Source organism: Simochromis diagramma, unplaced genomic scaffold (assembly GCF_900408965.1).
Source record: "Simochromis diagramma unplaced genomic scaffold, fSimDia1.1 OVJJ01000495.1, whole genome shotgun sequence".
Classification (NCBI taxonomy): Eukaryota; Metazoa; Chordata; class Actinopteri; order Cichliformes; family Cichlidae; genus Simochromis; species Simochromis diagramma.
In genome coordinates this window covers 50,851-74,242 of record NW_024387312.1, presented here as the reverse complement: position 1 = coordinate 74,242, position 23,392 = coordinate 50,851, and the positions used below count along the sequence as shown (strand labels likewise).

General features: G+C 45.3%; 2 long non-coding RNA genes across 3 annotated transcripts; both read right to left on the bottom strand.

Moving 5' to 3' along the window:
• Positions 1 to 2,326: 2,326 nt before the first annotated feature.
• Positions 2,327 to 3,073, bottom strand: LOC120717188. The gene is made up of 3 exons (XR_005692118.1): positions 2,935 to 3,073; positions 2,639 to 2,708; positions 2,327 to 2,360 (listed from the first exon to the last, which is right to left on the bottom strand). It is a non-coding gene; the product is annotated as an uncharacterized LOC120717188 (long non-coding RNA).
• Positions 3,074 to 11,426: 8,353 nt separating this feature from the next.
• Positions 11,427 to 14,819, bottom strand: LOC120717187. Of its 2 annotated transcripts, XR_005692117.1 has the most exons (3): positions 13,102 to 14,819; positions 12,633 to 12,972; positions 11,427 to 12,429 (listed from the first exon to the last, which is right to left on the bottom strand). It is a non-coding gene; the product is annotated as an uncharacterized LOC120717187 (long non-coding RNA). The 2 variants fall into 2 exon arrangements; XR_005692116.1 differs by having other exon boundaries at positions 12,633 to 14,819.
• Positions 14,820 to 23,392: the final 8,573 nt, after the last annotated feature.

Below are 23,392 nucleotides of genomic sequence, written 5' to 3'. Positions count from 1 at the left end.
TAACCAGGCAGGACTGAAACACATCCAAGCTGTCACCACGGTAACAGCACCGTCAGCCACAGGTGAGGGGAGGAGCAAAAAGAGGGACTTTACACCATTTTATACTAAAAACACTCAACTAATGTTTCTAATATGAAACAAATAAGCCCACATTAATGTGAGCGTTTATTAAATAATAATAATCATGATTTCCTCCTGATCTCATTTCCACAGCAGAGAAAACTGTGGTGTATATTGAGGTGGAGGGTGTGGTCTGTGGCTCAGGTGTAGAGTGAGGGTGGGGTGCACCACAGCAGCATGCTGGGACTGCTGAGGGTGGAGGAGGGAGTGATGATGACATCAGAGCTGCAGCACAGAGACCAGTGAACACACAGTCTGTTCATCTTTGCATAGATACAATATACAGCACAATATTGAAATGACAGACACGCTGTGGGAGCTTCCACAGATACACTGACGTCAGCATCCAGAGTCCTCCTGCTGCTCCCCCCTCAGAGCCCCGTGATCAGCACCAACACATTCAGTTAGATGACAGAGTCCAGCTGCAGCTAGAATCAGCTCCCCTCTGTGAACAACAGCACAGCGTCAGTGTTTCACACTCAGTGAAAGGAGGAAACAGCAGAAGAACACCATGTGTGCTACGTTTCCCAGGACACACTACAAACTGCACAAATACAGAGCAGCACGTGGAAGGACCTGGAGCTGCATTTACAGAGAAAAGACAGCGTGATGTCCTGTATGGACAGGTGGAAGGAACCAAGTCCTCAGCTGGAACACTCGTGTTTGTCCACAGACAGGAAACACAGCAGGAAACTTCCTCACAGAAGTGCAGCTCATGGATAACACACTTCCTGTCAGTCAGAATGAGGCTGCAGCCAAACACAGAAAGGTGTTTTTGTCCAGATGAGCCCAGAGAAGAAACACGAGTGTTCACAGACATCAGAAGCTCAGAGAGGTGAAACATGAGGTTGGAGTCCTCGTCAGCATCCAGAAGAGCTGCTGTGAAACCCTGAGTACTCATGACAGACTCTGATGGCACAAACACATCATGATTCAAACAGAAAGACAAACATGGAGCTCCTGATCCTCCTGCATGAGAACAAGCTGACATGAGCGCTGTGTCTGAGAGTGTCTCCCTGTCACAGTGACAATAACACAGCTGCTGCTCACAGTCATTAAACTGACCTGAGGTCAGCTGTGCTCCTTACATATGAACCATGTGACCTCACATCAGTGCTGTGGATGACTGTAGTCATAGAAGAGTAGAGCTGTAGCAGGTGGTGTGAGGAGGAGGTGGTGTATTCTAGTTAACGCAGTACTGAAACACTCCAGCAGAGGGCGCTGTTAAGTCCTTATTGTAACACAGTTACTGTGTGCAGTTAGACTTCATACATAATCTGCACTTATTTCCATCAGACATGCTGTCAGTAAATGATTGGTTTCTATACATTTCTAAACACAAAACCTCTTCACACTTCTAACATGCACATTTACACAACTAAATGGCAGTATTGATGAAAAGAAACACATTCAACAAATCCATTTAAACCTTAAAACAAAACAAAAGGAAGCATCTCTATGGACAAACAAACCCCTCCACTTGGTTTGACCTGCTGATGTCATGTGTGACATCAGCAGGACTTTAAAATGAGGAAATGCCGGGCGGGCGTTTCCCACACCTGACCCTCATGAAGACTGAAAAGACAAACAAAGTATGAACAAATGACTTAATCTGTAACATAATAAAATGTAAAGAAACATGTAACTGAGTATTCAGCTTCATTTGCAGAATGTTTGATTTGCCAGCAACTGAATGCTTCCACACACAAACCCGGCATAGTGAGTGAAGCAATGTTACTTAACAAATAGCAAATCATAGCAAATACATAGAAACAGAATAATGTGTTTAATATGCAAAAGAAGAAGTAAACACATATGGGACAAATGGAGACCATTGCAGCTCATCCACTTTCTCACACAGTAACAGTATAACTGGAACACATATATGCATGTGTTATTATATTTATGTATCCCAGATAATTGTTTTTCATCTAGTCATGGGACACCCACCCCTTCCTCCCAAGTTAACTGCAGCCAAAGCGAGCTAGTGGGGGTATTTAGACACTCACAACCAGTGGGGTAAAAAGAGCAACCAAGAAAGTGGCAGCCTGCACGGCCACAGATGTGCTGGAGGAGCTAGAAGCTCTACCCATGGAGAAACTCCTGGAGAACCTTGCTAAGCCTAACAGGGGACAGGTACTTCTGCCCAACCTGGCAGCCACAAAGTGAACTCATTTAGGTAAAGATAACCACATGCACCTAACCAGCCTGTGTGACCTCTGTGTAGTGTCTTCTCTGGTCTGCATTCACAACAAAAAGGCAATGGTTAGAATGCTCTCTTTTTAATGTCGTGGGCAATCAGCACAAAATCTTGCAGGAATCCTCCATTATTCTCTGGATTACATTTCCACTTGCAGTGTGATCGTATAGTGGTAAATTTATACAACCAAAATAGAAAAACTTCAACACCATTAACATTGCATGTTAAGTTTCCCAAATGAAAGGAATATAGAAATATATTTTAAAGCTGTACATGAAACAATGTAAATTCTCTAAACAGTGTGGCACAGTCACATACCTGCATTCACAACAAAAAGGCAATGGTTAGAATGCTCTCTTTTTAATGTCGTGGGCAATCAGCACAAAATCTAAATGGGAAAGCAACAACAGAGTTAGCTAACTATGCTCCCATTTTGTTTCCTCTCCTCCCAATAAAGAAATCTCACATAAACGTGCACTCAGTTCGACATAAAGACTGGAGAAATGACCCGCAACAAATGATGTATAAACAACAAAAATAATCGGGTCAGACTGTATTACTTTAACAGCCTGCGATATGATTTTCCCTCCCCACGACATTTGCGCATTCCTTACCTCGCAGGAATCCTCCATTATTCTGAGGATTACCCAGAATCCCTTGCCCTTTGTGAATATTGCAGGGTGACTTTTTCAACAGTAGGTGGCGCCAATGTCCCATTTAGCGGGATTTAACTTCAACTCTATTTAACTATGTTACACACACCCCTCCTAAATCCTGCTAAATTGGGGCATGACAACAGAAAAACAGAAACTTCCAATGCATAACACATAACAGTGTGACCGTGGGAGCACAATATAGTTCAAGTCAGTTAAAAAAACTTTCCATATGGAATAAGGCAAACAAGAGAGCGGCCAATTCCCCTGCCAACCCAGATATGAAAGATGCCGTATACACCTCCCATGATGTGAACATTGCTCCACGCAGGTATTACCCAAAACGTTCTGAGTAACAGCACATTTGCAAAACGGCTAGTAATCTATCCTGAAAACATATTTCGCACAAATGAAAACAAGGAGTCAACTGTCGACACTGAATCATCAACCTGTTGTTCATTGATCTCACAAATGAGACGTGTTGGAGGCTTCACAGGTCTACCTGATCTAGTACAAAGAGGTGGTGGCTGTGTACGCACTACACGGTCCTCTGTACTCAGTCGTGTGTCAGTCACAAGATCAGGGGAAAGGACATGTGGAGCATCTCCCGCCAGAAGCTGCGAGGAGGCACTCCGGGACACAACAGATTCAATAGAGGGGGCAGGGGAGGGCAACCGGGAAACCAACGGGTCACACACAGCAGGCGGGGCCACAGTCGATTCTGCCTCAGAGGTTGGGACGCTGAAAGCCACACCAAAAGAACAACCAGGTTGACCAACCGCAGAGTCCCTGTCACTTGCTTGGTCCATCTGCATGAGCCAGCGAACTGTCTTCGTCTCACCATCCTGCACATCACCTGGAAGTTCTGGTTCACCCTGTCCACTATCCGCAACCGAGGGGCAGGTTGACACTGGTACCCACTCGTTTCCTGCAGGAATGAAACTCACAGGAAGTAGTAGGTTTCGGTGAACAACTTTTTCCCTGAGTGTCACAGGGTCTCTGATGTGGTACACATTGATGTCAGGTTTCACAGACGCCACCTCAAAAACTGTGGATTCCCATTTGTCAACGATCTTCCTCTTTCCTCTCTCACCACGATTAGCAAGCAAGACTCTGTCACCGACTGAGAGGGGCGCACCCTTAGCCTTGCGGTCATAATTCTTCGCCTGGCGAGCCTGGGCAATACGGCTGTTCTGCCTGGCAATGCGGGCAGCCTCAGATAGGTCACGCTTCAAATGGGCAACAAATTCACCGTGGTCAACAACGGCACCATCAGGGAGAACATGCTGGAAAACAACATCAACAGGCAGACGAGGAATTCTCCCAAATACGAGAAAAAAAGGTGCGAAACCTGTTGTTTCATGTTCAGTGCAATTGTAGCAGAACGTCAACATCTGAAGCATTTGCGGCCACCTGGCTTTGGATTGAGGGGGCAAAGCCCGTATCATGTTTCCCAAGGTCCTGTTGTATCGCTCGACAATACCATTCCCCATTGGGTGGTAAGGAGTGGTGTGTGATTTCTGGATGCCAGCCATGTCCAGGAGCTCCTTAATGAGTTGACTCTCAAAGTTGGCTCCTTGATCAGAGTGTATACGTCTGGGAAAGCCGTACAAACAGAAAAAGTCATTCCACAGGCGGCGAGCAACCTGCTTGGCAGACTGATTCTTACAAGGGAATGCATGCGCTAATTTGGAAAAATGGTCTGTGACAACCAAAACATCAACGCACTTCTTGTCAGTCTGTTCAGCAGTCCAGAAGTCGATGCAGACTAGCTCCATCGGTTCAGTGGTACAAATGCTCTCCAGTGTGGCACGGTCATTCGGCTCCGGGGTTTTCCCAACCACACAACGAAAACAGCTTTTGACATGATTGATGATGTCACGCTCCATCCCTGTCCAAAAGAATCTCTGCCTTGCAAGAGACAGGGTGCGGACTTGGCCCTGATGACCCGCCGTATCATGGATGCCTCGGAGAACTTCAGTCTTCAGAGTGTCTGGGACAACAAACTGGTAAATCGTCATGTTCATGTTCCTGTCTTTCTTCACCTTATACAACATACCATCTTTAATCAAGAGCCTGGACCAATGTCTGAGTAATTTCATTACACCATGGGACTCGCCAGCACGTTCACGCCTGGTGGGCCTCTTGTGACGCCGGACATAAAAGGAAACTCTGCCCAAAACCTCATCTTGTTCCTGCAGGTTAGCGAGTTCACTTCTCGGCGTACAGGCAGGACGGGCAATAGTTGGGACCTGAGGGATATCAGATCCCACACCTCTCACATGGCTGATACCACCAGTGTCATGCGCAGCCAACACAGCAGAAACATCCTGTGACGAGAGAGAACCTTGAGGGTTAGCTAGGATAGTTGTAGCTCCTTCCTCAGACTGATCCACAACCAACTGGCAGTTTGCAGCACACCGAAACATATCCTGCACAGTCCCATCCACCAGACCGTGCATTTGGTTCAATAGGGCAGCATAAGGTTCAGTGACTAGCCTGTGGCCTACCCATATGGAAAATAAATAGTAAAAACATATATGATTTGCTCATGAAAGTGGCCACTTTCATGAGTAAATCATATATAAATCATATAAGGCTTACATGATTTACTCATGAAAGTGGCCACCTTCTCATTACTTTCATATATTTTTTTAGTAAGTATACAAAACATACAAGTTTCATTATATAATTTTCAAGGAATCTTATATGTGTTTCCACTCTTGTATGCTTTTCATACAAGTTTCATACAAGACAGATAAAAACTTTATAAGATTTATATATATCTTTTCCATATGGGTATGCACGACTGGACAAATGGCTCTCTACTCAATGCATCCGCGACAACATTTTTGGTGCCAGGGACATACTTCAGTTCAAAACTGTATGCTGCAAGCTTTGAAACCCATCGTTGCTCACATGCATCTAACCTAGGCTTGGTTAAGATGTATGTCAGCGGGTTATTGTCCGTCCACACTGTGAAGTGGCTCCCTTTCAGCCAATGGCTAAACTTGTCACAGACTGCCCATTTCAGAGCAAGAAACTCCAAACGATGCGCTGGATAGTTTAGCTGAGAGTGTGACAAGGTCTTACTGGCGAATGCCACTGGTCTGGCGATGCTACCATCAGGGGGCAACTGTGAGAGGACGGCTCCAAGGCCGTCAAAGGAAGCATCAACTGCAAGGAGAAAGGGCGCAGTAAAATCTGGATGGGCTAATGTGACACTATGCACAAGTTCATGTTTTAGAGCCTTGAATGCTTCCCTGCACTCATCAGTCCAGTCAGCCGGAGACAGCTTCACGTGGCCCCTTTTAAATTTAGGCTTACGGCCTCTACCTCTCTTGCGTAGCGCAGCTGGTTCAGCCACAAGATCAAACAGTGGCTTAGCTTTTGCAGAGCACCGCTCGATAAAATGGTGGTAGTAGAGAACCATCCCCAGGAAGGATCTGATTTTCCTTGCACATGGTGTCACCCCCGTCAGACTCCATCAGGTCTGCCTGCCGCACATTGTCTATAGCCTGCACTTTACTTGGGTCTGTTTTCACACCCTCACCACATATGATGTGTCCCAGGAACTTCACAGACCGCTGAAGAAAGTGGCATTCCTTTGGTGCAAGCTTCAGGTTGTTGGCAGAAAGTCGTGAGAAAACCATCTGCAGACGTTCAAGAGCCATCTGTTCGGATGGGGCATAGACCATAAGGTAATCCAGATAACACAACAAACTTGTGAAGTTCTCATCACCAAAAATGGACATCATCATTCGCATAAAAGTAGCAGGACTATTTGTCAGGCCTTGAGGCATCCTGTTATATTCATGAAGGCCAAATGGGGAGGAGAATGCCGTGTATTTTTTGTCGTCCTCGTGGAGTCTGACATTGTAAAACCCCGATGTGAGATCCATTGTAGAAAAAAAAACATTCCCACCAAGTGCTGCGAGGGCGTCTGACTGATGAGGCAATGGATGCGCATCTTTACCTGTTCTTGCATTTAACCATCTAAAGTCATTGCATATGCGCAGGTCACCATTTGGCTTAACAACTAAGACAAGGGGGGATGAGAATTCACTCTGGGACTTACGGATTATCCCTGACTCCTCCATCTCATCTAGGGCAGTGCGAAGCTTCTCGTAATGGCATGGTGGGACCCGTCTGTATGGCAGTCTGAAGGGCTTGTCATCCACCAGGCGGATTCTGTGGACAAAGTCAGCAGCCTCACCGCAGTCCATTTTGTGCCTTGAAAAGATGGACTTATACTGCTCAATGAGTCGCAGCAGCCTATCTCTCCATTCTGGGGAAACTTCACAGGACGAGAGGTCCAGGTCCTGCAGGCCCAAATCACACAGGCGCTGTGACATCTCCGCTTCTGATCTCGGTGCGGGCGACGAGTTCTGTGTGTATTGTGTACTGGATCGAATTTGAACAGGTTCAGGTAAGTCCTGCACAGAAAGACAGGGGGACACATCAGCAACCTTAGCATTTCTCCTGAGAGTGAGGGGCTTGTCGGAGGGATTCACCACTTTAACAGGGACCCAACCATCCCCAAACAAGGAAGTGACAACTCGCCCCACTAGGATCTGTGCAGGTTTGGATCGAGACTGAGTGGGTTCAATAATGACAGCACTTCCCACCGCTGAGGCATCAGGAGCAGGCAGCTTAGCCCACACTAAATGTTCAGACAAGGGCTGCAAGGTGACGCGTCTCTTAAGCTTTGCAGTGCCAAAACTTGGAGGCATTGCTCTGCCACCACAGTCATCAGAATAGGACAGCAAAGTTGCCAAATGAGGAAAAGCATCATCCTGGGTACCAACAGTCATTTTTAACTTTCTCATCAACTGTCTCACTTATGGTGCACGCCATAGATCCACTGTCCACTAATGCTTTAAGAACTTGTCCACCACTAGTAGTCACTGCAGAGTAGAATAAACTATCAGTATTTGAGAGCCTATGCAAGCCCTGTGCAATCAGTGTTTTATTTGGCGGGACAATGCCACTGTAAGTGGAATACAAAGTGTCATAATCATTAATATCAGTCACATCCAAGATGGGAGGCTTACTTGCTGGATCTGCGCTGTCCTCCCCTCCACGCAGATCGTTCAGTTTCCCTGATGACCACTGGAAGGAGTACACTTGCCCTCTGGGCAGTTACGTCTCGAATGACCAGGTAGGTGACACAGGAAGCACAATCTGTTTTCCCAACAGTGCGTGAGTGTGGAGTGGGAGCTATCTCTGCAGATGGAACATGGTGTGTCATCTAAGCCCGGTATTCTCGGCAGTCGGGCACTCTGTCGCCTGGCATTAACTCGAGCATAGCCTGGGCCTTGAAGCAGCACCTTCTCTAGCATGCTGATCAACCTCTCAATAGCAGAGCCATCCTGACTCACAGCTGACCTCTGCTCATGGTCAGCCAAACAAGGAGTACCATTTGTGCTAACCTCTGCCTTATTCACATAGACACAGTTACCCGTCTGTGGAGGAGACTGGAACTCCTTACCCAGGTGATACTCCATCCAGTACCTCTTGAACTTCACGAGCTGACCATTTATCACATGTTTTGGTTCTAAAAATAAGAGCCAAGTCTCTGCAGGGGCAGTGTCTGATGAACATGCGTGCAACCTCCACACCAGAGTTCTCAAAAGATTTCCCCTGCTCCTTAAGACAGTTGCCAACAACATCAGCAGCCTTGTTCAGCCTCAGCCAATACTCATATGGATCCTCCCGGTCCTTCGGCAGGGTGGAATAAAAGTCAGCCAGGGGCACAGACGAGCACTGGGTGGAACTAAAATGTTTGTGCAGAAGTCTGTAGATAGCTTGTGGATTATGCTGGACATCAATTACACCATTCCTCACACCAAATTTCACAACATCTTTTGCCCTGCCTCTCAGATGCATTAAAATCTCCTCAGCTTGGTTTTCTGGAAGAATGGCACTCTTCTTTATGTAACTCTGCATGGCTTCCTGCCACTCATCAACAGACAATGAGTCCGAACTCTCCCCCCGAAACACAGGTGGGTCTTTAACCTGTCGTGGAGCCACCAGCTGGACTTGAGAGAGATCTAGTGAGCGGCTGGAGGGGAGATCTGTTGCTTCATGCACCACCTCAGGACATGTATATGTAGCAGATTCAGGGCTCGAAGTGTGTGGCGTAGTCAGGTGTGACAGAATGCTATCAGCCAGGTGTTGCCCAATTTGCTGCACAATGTCACTCATTTGGTCGACTAGACTCACATCAGTTACTGGGGGGTCTGAGGTAGATGACTTAGTGCACTGTACTGACTGCGACTCAGCCTCAAGCTCACAAGAACTATCTGCTGCTCTATGCCCCACCCGACAGTCACCCAGTGAAAAAGGAACAGTTGTGAACCCTCTGCCCCTACCCACGACAAGGGGAGTCACATTTGGGGTGTCATCAGAGTCACTTAGATCCATATATAGCAGAATATCAATAGAGCTAAGGTGGACTTAATACAATATGGCAATATACAAAGCCAATATAAAAGTATGTCCAACAGTCCCCAAAGTTTGATTCCGTTACCCAACAGACTAAACAATAAGGAAGCTGATGCTCCACGATGATGCTGCAACGAGAAGACACCAGCCCGATTCAGCAGCGTCACGAACGAGTCACGGCACCAATGTGACCTCTGTGTAGTGTCTTCTCTGGTCTGCATTCACAACAAAAAGGCAATGGTTAGAATGCTCTCTTTTTAATGTCGTGGGCAATCAGCACAAAATCTCGCAGGAATCCTCCATTATTCTCTGGATTACATTTCCACTTGCAGTGTGATCGTATAGTGGTAAATTTATACAACCAAAATAGAAAATCTTCAACACCATTAACATTGCATGTTAAGTTTCCCAAATGAAAGGAATATAGAAATATATTTTAAAGCTGTACATGAAACAATGTAAATTCTCTAAACAGTGTGGCACAGTCACATACCTGCATTCACAACAAAAAGGCAATGGTTAGAATGCTCTCTTTTTAATGTCGTGGGCAATCAGCACAAAATCTAAACGGGAAAGCAACAACAGAGTTAGCTAACTATGCTCCCATTTTGTTTCCTCTCCTCCCAATAAAGAAATCTCACATAAACGTGCACTCAGTTCGACATAAAGACTGGAGAAATGACCCGCAACAAATGATGTATAAACAACAAAAATAATCGGGTCAGACTGTATTACTTTAACAGCCTGCGATATGATTTTCCCTCCCCACGACATTTGCGCATTCCTTACCTCGCAGGAATCCTCCATTATTCTGAGGATTACCCAGAATCCCTTGCCCTTTGTGAATATTGCAGGGTGACTTTTTCAACAGTAGGTGGCGCCAATGTCCCATTTAGCGGGATTTAACTTCAACTCTATTTAACTATGTTACACACACCCCTCCTAAATCCTGCTAAATTGGGGCATGACAACAGAAAAACAGAAACTTCCAATGCATAACACATAACAGTGTGACCGTGGGAGCACAATATAGTTCAAGTCAGTTAAAAAAACTTTCCATATGGAATAAGGCAAACAAGAGAGCTTCAACTCTATTTAACTATGTTACACCTGGGCCAGCCTGACATTTCTTCCTCCTAAGTAAAAACGAATGGATGGATTGAACTTAAAGTCTCAGCTCAGTTTTCTATTTTGACCACCTACACCCCAAGATACTCTTTTAAAAAGTGTTGTTTTCAGATCCCTTTGAAGTTCATAAAGGGCCTGTTCATTTTCATTCAGATGTTTTATTACATAAATGTTACTGTTTTCTTTTGATTTATGCTCCCACTACACTGCACCTCTACAAACAACAATGCCACGGACTGTCAGCTGCTTTTACATGCTGTGAACATGAGTAGGTTTGATCAGAGTTTCAATTATCAAAGAAAAGACAAACTGAGCAAAAAGAAGGAAAAAAAGACCAACTTCTTCCCAACTGACAAGAAAAATACTCGTCATGTTTTCATAATAAAGGATCAGGCTCCCCATTTATGACAGCTTGGACCAATAATGTATGTTACACTGATGCTACTGTAGAGACAGGGTCAACATCTCTATTTAAATATAATTAATATACAAAACACAATAAAAGTTATACATGAATTATTCATTATTTTTACTATTGATAAAATTCATGTATACTAATCAAAGTTATACATGAGTAACGACATTATTAATAATGATTAATAATAATAATTCTAATGCCAACATGATGACTGTTCATAGCTCCTGCTTTGAAATACTGAACTTAAACATTGACCTGATGAAAGATCACAATTCACAGTGGCCCACTGTCAGAATCATTCTGAATATAAACTCATCGAGTTAACCTGAACCTTTCTCAAATGTGCTGTGAATAAATGCTGCTGCAAGCCACTGTGGGAAAGCTGTGTTATTATCATGGAAACATCTGTGACACATTCACAGAGGACGAGGACACAAAGGGACGACACGCAGAGGCTGTGTTAAAGTCAAAAATCCAAATCTTTAGTCCTAAACAGACAGTGGTTACAAACAGGAAGATGAGCAGTCCATTAAACAGTCTACAGGGTCAAACATACAGAGAATTCAAACAGCTATTAAAAACAAATAACTGGACACTGAAAAACTTCAGTGATGTGTGAGGCACCAAAGGGAAGCAGCTGAGTATATTCAATGAATTATCTTCAAATACAAAGACAGAAACTCCTACAGGCAGCATGCAAACTGAGCAGGATACACAAAGATCAGAGATTACAAAATAAATCAGAAAAGGATTTCAAACTTACTGAGAGCAAGGCCTCTGTTACAAATCTGTCTAATAGAAAAACATGCTGTACAGATACAATACGGTCAGTGTTCATGGTCATTTAAAAACTGGCTCTACCTGAACCACTTCAATATTTTATGAAGTCACTGAGTCGACGATTTCTACAGTTTGTTTCCTTCATTGCAGTTAGAGTGCGGCTGGTAAGGATGAAAACACACGCAGAGCGTAAATTGTCTTTGTTAGTAACAAACGTCAGCAAAGAAAAGACAAAACACACAAACACTCTCATGATATTCATGAATCATTAGAAAGCATCCAAACATTCTGCTCGTGGACTTTTACAGTCTTATTTGCACTCGCTCATCTTCATAATCATCCTGATCAATACATGACAGGGGAGGCTTTGAGGTAGGCGGGGCTCTCTGCTGATGTCAGCATGAAAGGCAGGACCAGCGTCTGCCACATGTTGGTGAAACATCACAGTACACTGGCGTGGTTTCCTTTCCAGATGTTGGACGTTTGACACTTCAACGTTGAGGCGAACAAGAAGACACAGTTTTGGGTCGGGTTGCTGCAGGGTTTCTAACTGAGCAAAAGCAGAAGCACACAGACCAACAGGGATCAGATGCTGAGTGTTAGAGGAACATCTGTGCTGATCACTGAATGCTGCTGTGGTCTCTTGTTGAAGTTGGCTGGTGGGACAGTCTAATAGTGATATCCTGCCCATTGGAGGAACAGTTTTAAAAACACATGCAATACTTTGTTTGTATTACAGTCACAGTTTATGTTATTTTTGTCCTTTAAAAGTGTTGCTGTACTATAAAGTCCTATAATTTGAGGCTAAAATGGCTCAGAGAGTCTCTCTCAGAGGATCTCCTTTGAAAGTGGAGACGGCTTTATCCGCTGATCCACATCACTTTACCTGGATGTTTTCTTTGAAGCTGGATGAAGACTCCTCTCCCTCACTCCTGCTGCAGCTGTGTGGTCCAGTTGGCGTCTGAGGTCACAGTCAACATCTGTAGCAGAAGAGGGGAAATAAAAGTCCAGGTTACCAAAACTGGGAGCTTTTCCAAAATAGAGCGTAACTGGACTTTTTCAGCCTTACAGGCAGATAGTCGTCTGAAGCTGCAGCTTTTTCTTTTTAGCTTTTTCCAATCTCTGCTCTCTGCTTTCTGTCATAGTCTGGTAGGGCACCTGCAGGTCTCTGACAGCGGCTCCTCCTCCTTTAGGCAGAGTTTGGTTGCCCCTCCCTGGCTGACCACCTGTGAGCAATCGTGCCAGCGGTATATCAGACCTGCGCTCTCAACCATTCATCGCCTGAGTATCTGCTATCCCCATGTTAGTTCAGTGGAGCATCATAAACCTTGTCCTGACGCCGTGTGATGACTCACCTGTTTTTCTTGTCCTCAGAGATAGCACCCGGAGTGGAGATCTTGTCCCCCTCGCTCCCGCCCTCCTGGACCTGGGCCGCCTGCTACTGACACAACGTGGCCTGCCGGCCCACCACTCACTTGCCTGCCTCGACCGCTTCCGGGCTTTCCGCTCCACCTGTCCCCTCCACCTGAAACCAAGTAAGGCAATTCATTTCAACTGCGGAGGATTGTTGGTTGTCTGCTGGATCCCTCTGACCGTGATCTCCTCTTATTCCAGTGCCCCCGGTCCCTACCTAGTCCTGTTTCTACCTCCCAGCTGTCTCCGCTGTTCAGCCGTCTCCTAGAGGTGTCTAGGTCGCCCTCATTATCTCAGACGAATCCTACGCGCCACTAGTGTGGTGGCGTCGCTTTGTTTTTTCACCTTTGTTTACCTGTGGGCGGAAATAAATCATTTGTTCTCTGTCACCTCGCTTCCGGGTTGGTTTCTGCACCTGTGTCCATCCCTGTTCCCTCGTGCCGCTGGGCCGTGACAGTATACTCAGGCCAGTTATATGGACACAGCGGACCCAGCCCGCGTAGCGATAAGTAAGCAGGGGGCTATCATCGGTAGCCACGAACAGACGCTGCAGTACCTACTGGCTCAAGTGCACACACTCACAGACGAGCAGGCTAGAATGCAATCTGACATTCATTCCCTTCAACCCTCGGGGGAGTCAGAACCCGCCGCCGGTGGCTCAGCTCTGCCCGCCCCGACCGCGCCGTTACCTCAGCCCGCGGCGGATCCCGAGCCCCAGCGGGGTCACCTGTTTCGCAACGCGGCCTCCCCGGAGCCGTATGCGGGTGACCCGGGGGCCTGTAGCGGTTTTCTCTTACAGTGCGAGCTGGCGTTCGCCCCGCTCCTTCGTTTCGGACACGGTTCGAGTTTCTTATATAATTGGGAAACTGCGCGACCGAGCCCTGAATTGGGCCGAGGCATACCTGAGCGTACACCCGTTGCCGTCCTGTAGCTACGATGCTTTTCTCGGCGAGTTCAAAAGGACTTTTGCCCACCCCGTCTCGGTGGGCAGTGCGGTTCGCCGGCTGTTAAATCTCCGCCAGGGCCGCCGTAGCGTCGCGGACTACTTGATCGACTTCCGCACCGCCGCAGCGGCAGTCGGCTGGCCCGATAAAGCCCTTCAGGGAGTCTACTCGCAGTCGCTTAACGAGGACATGAAGGACCAGCTAGCGTCCCGAGACGAACCGGCTACCTTCGAGGAGTTAGCCACGCTCACGCTTCGCATCGACAACAGACTGCGGGAGCGAGAGTGGGAGAGGAACTCCAGTACCCGTCGGCCAGTGCGGCGTGCGTCGCCTACTTACATTCCCCCGTCACCGCTTCCGGTTCTGCCATCGGCCCCAGTCGCTGGGGAGAGGGCTGACCCGGAACCGGAACCCATGCAGCTCGGGCGATCCCGGTTGTCTCCGCAAGAGAGAGAGAGGCATCGCCGCGCTCTTTCGTGTTTTTACTGTGGTTCCGCGGAGCATTTCATTGCCACCTGTCCGGAGAAGGGAAAAGGGGACGCCCGCCGGTAGGTCCGGGGATACGGGTGGGCGGTACCTATAGTGATTCTAATCCCCGCTTCCTGTTGCTGGTTACGATCTTGCTCGGCTCCGCGACCCACACGTCCCGGGCGTTAATCGATTCGGGCGCTGAGCAGAGCCTCATTGACATGAAATTAGTCAAGCAGCTGAATATTCCCCTGTGGGCCGTGAGAGTCGAGGCTCGGTGTGAAATTGATGGTTGATAGGTTTGTAGCATAAACCTGTTCGCTGGATCGTTCAATCCAGCTACACAGCAAAGCAAGACACGAGTAGTTCTTTATGTTTCTCGTGCACGGGAGAGAACTGGACCAATGCCGTTCCTTCGCTTGACCACAGTTGCTCTCGTCCGCTCCCTCGTAACACTGTTCTTTTATTGAGGTTACATGAATATACATAGGTTCATTAACATACACGTGAACAAAGGTACCAGTCTGTATGTTATGTAGGTGTGTGTGTGTGTGTGTGTGTGTGTGGAGTTAGAGTGTGACCCATAAACGACTTCCCTAAACCTGTTCATCTAAACAAAAGGCACTTAGACTAAAACAGACATCCTACCACAAAACAATAAGAAGGTAGCACCTCTCCCATGATCCCAGGACGTGGGTGTGAATGCCAGAACATTCTGGAGTCACACAAAGTCTTTAAAGACTACTATCATTACACAATTGGTTGTGTAAGCTGCTGTGCTCCTCAAAAATAAAGCCTGAAGCAGCTCAGACTGTTAGAAGCAGCACTGAGCCCTGTTACAGTTATAGTGTTAGAGCAGCGGCTGCAGCCTACAGCATTTAAACTAGCTGACAGTAAACACATCAGTCCAGATGTTACCACATTACTTTGTGATGCTGAGAGTTAAAGGAGACTGGCTGATTAAAATCCCGTTCCTTACATCACCGTCCTCTGCTCTGACTGGTTTCATTTAATCACAATCAGAATACTTTTTTGATCCCCAGGGGAAATTATTTAGGTTACAGTGCTGCAGCACAAACAGGAACAAAGACACAACACACTAAGTAAGAAATAGCACAATATACACAATATATACATGCATATATATACATATGAGTCACTTATAAGTAATATGTGAGTGCTGGGGTCTATGACAGCAGGCAGGTCTGTATTTATGTCCAGGACGGTGTGGAAACCCAGCTTCCTCCAGCCGAGTGATGTGTGGATTCACCTTTCTCACTCACTATGTGTTAACAGACCTCTCTGCATCGAATCATATCTGTTATTAACCTCTGTCTCTCTTCCACACCATGTCTTTATCCTGTCTTCCTTCTCTCACCCCAACCAATCACAGCAGATGGCCCCGCCCCTCCCTGAGCCTGGTTCTGCCGGAGGTTTCTTCCTGTTAAAAGGGAGTTTTTCCTTCCCACTGTCGCCAAAGTGCTGCTCATAGGGGGTCATATGATTGTTGGGTTTTTCTCTGCATCTATGAAGCGCCTTGAGGCGACTTTTGTTGTGATTTGGCGCTATATATTGATATATAATTGAATTGAATTGAGACACTCTTTACACTCCACTCAGCACAGGGACACTGAGGCACCAGTAGAGTTTTTATATGTATATGTCTCACCATGTTTCTCATAGATCATTCCTAACATAAACCCAGGATAAAGAGTTTGAGTGAATGTGGTGTTGAAGGTGTGGAGGTGGATCAGAGTGTCAGAGGAGACTCTGTAGAAGGACAGAGTGCCAGCAGGACAGTCCACATACACTGCTGCTCTGTTAGAGACAGAGGAGGAGGAGGAGGAGGAGATGGATGTTAGTCTGTTATTGTGCCTGACAGAATCAGGACCATCATCAGAGCAGATCAGACTCCAGGGGCCCGTTCTTCGTACGTCGCTCACTACATCCAAGATCAAATGACACATCCAAGACCAAATCATCGCGCTAACCGTGAGCTCGCTAATCCGGTTCCCCGAACACACCTGCTGTTGACGATTAGTACAGCTGGATGAAGTAATGTGAGATCACTGGGTGTCATAAAAGGGGCTACGCATCGATAGTAGAAACATTGATCGGCAACCCTTTGATTGGTCGGTGAAAATGTCGAAGGAGCGCGTTCGGTATTTTTCGGCAGCAGAGCAAGAACTCTTGAGTGCGGGATTTCAGGAGTTTCAGAGTTTAATCAGAACGCAAGGGAACACTGCAAAGGCTGCAAAAGCAAGGAGAGAGGGCTGGCAGGAAGTTGCTGACAAATTAAACTCGTAAGTATTTTCACATCACACTATATTATCCAATATTATATTACATTATATTATATTATAATATGTTATATTATATCCTCTTTAACATTAGAGCAACAACAGGACCCACTAGAACATGGGAACAAGTAAAAGTGAAATATAAAAATATTCTACAGAATGGTAATATTTATCTCTTATATTGCTTTTCGTCTCTTGGAAAGAGACGAAAAGCAATATAAGTATATAAAGTATAGTATAGTATATATATATATATATATATATATATATATATATATATATATATATATATATATATATAGTATATATAAGTATATAATATATACTTCTCCAGGTTCCAATATTTATGCAATTCTCAAACCTTTTGGCCACGACTGTATAACCTCTTCTGAAGTTTAGTGGATATTATACATGGTTATGCTCAGGATGTGTCGGCCAGTTTCCACTGGAAACGCCTTTTGGTTAAACTGTCAGCGAGGAATTTGCATTTGCACTGTTACATTTTTATATAACTTTAATGCACATAAACAACAGCTGCTTGTTTCAGTGAAAATACATTGATGGGTTTTTAATAAAGTTGTGCGTCATCATTTATTAAAAAGATGTAACAATGTGACATAATGCAATATAATAGTGTCAGTTACACATTGTGGGTTGCACTGTGGCCAGAATGGACACAGTGCAAATGCCAAATGCCAAATGCCCACTCAGTAAATCTCACTCATGGCCAAGAAATTGAAATAAACCTTGTTTCCCTGCTGGATAGTGATCCACTGTAACTCTGCTCCTCCTTCCTGTTTAGGATTTCTGTGGCTGAAGTAAAATTCCCTCCATCCATCACTTATCCCAGCTAACCCAAAGTGAAATAAAATTTTGCTCGTCTTAAAAAAGCATTACAATAATGGGCATTACCAATGCAAACTGAATGATACAGAAGATGAAAGAAGAGACTTTGATCAGTTAATAAAGCTCATGATCTGGATTCATTGTGGCTGCTACACAGATACTTCTGGGTCACTTCTCTCAGTTAGGAACCTTCCTCACCAAACTGACTGTTGGACCACACCCCTGGTTTCATGAGAAATTGTTTCAGCCATGATTTCTCTTCCTGTATTTCAGAGTAAAGACTGAAGTGACAAATGGAAGCATGTTTAAAAAACACAATGTGAGAGAGACGTTGAGGTCCTTAGAAGTTACCCTGGGTTTTTCTGTCACCCTGCTAGATGTTACACACCTTGTTATTGGACTGATTTCTACTGCTGGACTACTGCGGAGAGTAACAATACTCTTACTAATTAGCTCCCTTTCACACCTTTGGGGATATTTATTTTTGTGTTTGCAGCGCTGTGAGCCAGAACAGCGAGAGAAAAATCTGCAACAGCGACGAGCCAAATGCTTACGTGAATCGCAGCAGCTGCACATGTGCTACGCTGAATTAGAGGATATCTTTGCTCTGGATTTCTATTTCTACTTTTTCATTTCTATACGATTCTTCTTGCATCTAAACAAAGATGATTCAATTTGCTAAATGTTGATGGCTCTTCGTGCTCAGGTGTAAATGAGACGTAATATTTGCTCTTGGTTTGGTTCTCCTGTACAGAACCTTGCAGTACAACAGAAACCTAAAAACATTATTTGTAGTTGTTATTCTTAGTTGTTCTGCTGCCTAAATACCACAGGGTCTGATTATGAAGTTATTGAGCTGCACATACTTTACGACCTGCTTAAGTTCGAGGTCACAGCGTCTGTAGAGCAGCTGGAACATAATGAAGTTGTGATGGCATCAGCCACACAGGGGTAAATTAGTCCATTTTTCACTTTATTATTTTGCTTTGCAGTTTTCTTCATTAATCATTTGGTTAAACCTAACACTGGTATTATGAGGCGCGCACATAGTAACATTGTGTGGTTTTTCTAAAATGTTTTGTTATATTAATTATGTTTCTCCTTCTTTGAGTTACCTGGGTTTGGGCGGTGGCTGTTTCCTGTCTGGGCAAAAGGCGTGGCTGAGGACTCTGGGGACAAAATGCCTGCTCAGCAGGACCAACCATGGGCTTACCAGGAGCAGGGGTGTTTTAGGTTTAGTTAGGTTATTCTGTGCTTAGTTAATATTAGTGTGTGTTTTTGTTTCCCCCCCTATTGTGTTCAAATGGTTTGGCCAAATCATTATAAAAGCTACCCTCATGTGTCTTTGTAATTAGGTCAGTTTGTGAGTTAAGTTGTGTCTCACTTTGTTTGTTTACGTTTCTGGAAATTCTTTTTTGTAGAGTTATATTTAGTTGACCTGTTTTATGGGCCTGCTAAGTATGGTTTTGAATTTTGTTAATTTTGGACTTTTTTGAGGGTTAAAATAAAGAAAACCCTTTTTTGAAGATCTTTTTTTGCCTGTGTCCTCTTTGCTTTGGCTGCTTGGTCCCTCACAATTGGTGGCAGCAGTGGGATATGCCAGTTGAGGACAGTTTTTTTTCTTTGAGGTTTTTTTTTCACCCCCAGAAAAAAAGAAAAATGCATCGGGGAGGAAAGGTGGAAAAGAAGAAAGGAGTAACTGTTCAGAAGGAAGCTGATGCTGAGGAGGAAATTGGAGTCTCTGAAATGGTGGAGAGCACTAAGGTTGAAGAAAGGGAGCCATCTCTGTCAGATCTGATGTCGATATTGCAAGCTCATATGGGTCAACAGGAGGCTCGGGAAGCAAGGCAAGAAGCGGTAACTGCACGACAAGAACAAAAATTCAAAGCATTGCAACATCAGTTTCAGCTTTTACAGTTAGAGGTGCAGTCCCGGACATCACCAGTACCAGAGCTACCATTACCTACCACAGAGTCACCAGAGTCAAGGGAGCTACCTCACATTCCTAGTTCCCCTAAAGCTGAATCCAGTCAGTCATTATCAGGTCAGTTTTCATTGCATGAACCCAGACTGGAAAAGTTGACTGATAGTGATGATATTGAGCATTTTTTGACTACATTTGAACGCATTGCCTTAGCATATCGTTGGGGAAAAACAGACTGGGTTTTTCGATTAATACCACTGCTAACGGGCAAGGCAAGAGGGGCATACGTTCATATGGATATTGATGACTCTCTCAGCTATGACAAAGTTAAAGCTGCAATTTTGTCCAAGTATGATGTTAACCCTGAGACCTACAGGCAGCGATTCCGTTCACTGGAAGTCAGGCTTGATGAGAACCCTAAGGAGTTGTATGCTCGACTTAAAGATCTGTACGGGAAATGGATTCAGCCAAAAGGTAAAACAAACCAAGAAATTGGTGAAATAATCATCCTTGAACAATATTTGAGAATGTTGTCCCCTGAGCTGCAGGTTTGGATTCGAGAGCACAATCCGTCTTCTGCAGCGAAGGCAGCTGAGCTGGCAGAAGTATTTGTAGCTGCCAGGAGGAAAGGGCAACCTTGGACCTGTAATGCAAATAAAATGCCAAAGGAAGGCCCCAAATCAGCCCAGATGTATCATCAAAGGCCACTGTCAGCAGATAAAACTCCTGTGGGTGAGAACCAGTTTGCTGGCAGACCATTAAAAAATTCAAAAAAGATCGTTTGTTACCTCTGTTGGTTAGAGGGCCACACAAAGCCAATGTGCCCAAAAACCTCAGCTAAGATGGTTCAAATGTGTTTCATGCCACGTTCATATGCTGAACATGGGCTCCAGTGTGACCAGACTGTTAAAATGATAAAAATTGAAGCTAATGGAACAACTTTAAGAGCTTTACTTGATTCTGGCAGTTCTCGTACACTGATACACAGAGATTTTGTGCCCCCCAATATTGTCCGTGTCAGTGATACCATCCCCATTTGTTGTGTGCACGGAGATGAGAAGATGTACTCAACAGCTGACATGTACATTAAAGTGAATGGACAGACTTACCTTTTAAATGTTGGGGTGGTTGATAACCTGCCTTATTCAGCTATTCTGGGACGGGATTTTCCAGTGCTTTTTGATTTGTTGGAGTCAGACCAGAATCATCAATGCAATGTGGCTGTTACTAGAGCCCAAGCTCAAAAATCTAGTGAAACCTCAGAAGTTTTCAGTGCCTTGCCATTTTTTAATGAGGAATGGGAAGTTGCACCTGTGAAGCCTCGGAAAAGTCGCAGACAGAGGAGACAGAAGAAGTTCCAGCATACTATAGTACACCCAGAAATGCATACTGACCCAGATTTGCCTTTGGGACTTCAAATTCCTGGCAATATAATAGAGTTGCAAAAAACTGATCCTAGTTTAGCTTCCTGTTTTCAGCGAGCAATAGACAAGGACCAAGTAGAGGAGGCAGGCATTAACAAAAGTGACTATGTCTTGCAAAATGGCATACTTTACCATCAGATGGGCTCACTTCTGAAGCTAGTGGTTCCCCAAGAGGTTAGAGAAACTGTGCTTAATTTGGGACACTCTATTCCCTGGTCTGGCCACCTTGGTAAGCACAAAACCACAGCTCGTATTAAACAACATTTTTTCTGGCCTGGCCTCCATAGAGATGTAGCCTACTTCTGTAAGAGCTGTCCTCAGTGCCAGATGACATCCTCCAAAGTCCCTTCCAAAGCTCCACTCCAACCACTGCCTATTATTGGTACCCCATTTGAGCGCCTCGGAATGGATATTGTTGGACCCGTTGAGAAGAGTAAGTCAGGGAATCGCTATATGCTTGTAATCACTGATTATGCAACTAAATATCCAGAGGTCTTCCCACTGAAATCCATCAAGGCAAAATCAGTAGCTTTCTGCCTCGTACAGCTCTTCGCAAGAGTAGGGTTCCCACAGGAAATACTGACTGATCAGGGGAGTAACTTTATGTCCAACTTACTAAAACAGGTGTACAAGCTGCTGGGCATTAGAAGCCTGAGGACTACCCCATACCATCCTCAGACTGATGGGCTAACAGAACGGTTCAATCAGACTCTGAAGCAGATGCTCCGGAAGGTGGTAGATAAGAATGGTGCTGATTGGGATCAGTGGCTTCCTTATCTTCTCTTTGCCTACAGGGAAGTGCCACAAGCCTCCACTGGTTTCTCTCCGTTCGAACTTTTGTATGGGTATGAGGTACAAGGACCTCTAGCCCTGTTAAGAAACATCTGGGAGGGAGGCAAGGAAAAGATGGACTCTGTTAACATTGTTTCCTATGTTGTGCAGATGAGGGAGCGACTGCAGAAAATGAGTGAGCTTGCTCAGTCAAATATGACCAAAATTCAGCAGAAGCAGAAGTTTTGGTATGACCGAGCAGCTCGTCAGAGGTCTTTTAGTCCTGGACAAAAGGTGTTGGTGCTCCTCCCCACTGACAACAACAAGCTATTGGCTAAGTGGCAAGGGCCCTTTGAGGTTCAGAAGAAATTGGGGTCCACTACTTACCAAGTGTTCATCCCTGGAAAGCCACGCTCCAGTTGGGTTCTGCACATAAATCTTTTGAAGGAATGGGCGCAGCGCCCTGAAAAGACAGCAGAGGTGATGCTCATAAGGAGTGTGCCAGAGGAAGAAGAGGTTGGTGAGCAATACTTGCCTTCTGCTGATGTGGTAGATTTTGACCTTTGTCATCTGCCAGATGATAAACAGCTTCAGGTGAGAGCTGCATGCAACTCTGAGGTGCTTCAAGTGAATCCTGGCCGAACAGATATTGTTGAGCATGACATTGTCATTAAAGAGGGCGTCGCAGTAAAGCGTTTGAGCTACAGGATCCCTGAACGTCTGCTGATATCCCTGAAAAAGGAAATTGACCTCATGTTGTCCTTGGGGATCATCGAGCCATCAAAGAGTGAGTGGTGTAATCCGGTGGTCCTGGTGCCAAAGAAGGATGAAAGCATGAGGTTTTGTATAGACTTCAGGTACCTAAACTCAGTATCACTGTTTGATTCATACCCCACCCCACGCATTGATGATTTGCTGGAACGGCTGGGGAAGGCAAAGTATTTGACCACACTTGACTTGTGCAAGGGATATTGGCAGGTGCCACTAACGGAGCGATCAAAGAAGTTGACTGCCTTTCGAACACCTTGGGGTCTCTTCCAATTTACAGTGATGCCATTTGGGCTGCATGGGGCTCCAGCAACCTTTCAGAGATTAATGGACCAAGTACTATGTGGTTTCTCAGATTTTGCATCTGCATATCTTGATGATATTGTCATCTACAGCACCACATGGGAGGAACACTTGGAACATCTGCATGCTGTCTTCGACCGTCTTGGCACTGCTGGGTTGACGGTGAACCCCTCTAAGTGTGTTTTTGCCTCTGCTGAGACTGCGTACCTGGGCCATGTGATCGGGAATGGGGTGATCAAGCCTCAGGTCAGTAAGATCCAAGCCATTGAGTCTTGTCCTCTCCCACAGACAAGGAAGCAACTAAGATCCTTTTTGGGCATGGCAGGCTTTTATCGTCGGTTCATACCACAATTCTCCACCAGGGCAGCTCCACTAACAGACTTGACAGGCATCAAGTGTCCTAATCAGATTAACTGGACAGAGGAGGCTATAGCAGCTTTCAAGGACATCAGTCAATCACTGAGTAGCGAACCAGTTTTGTACAG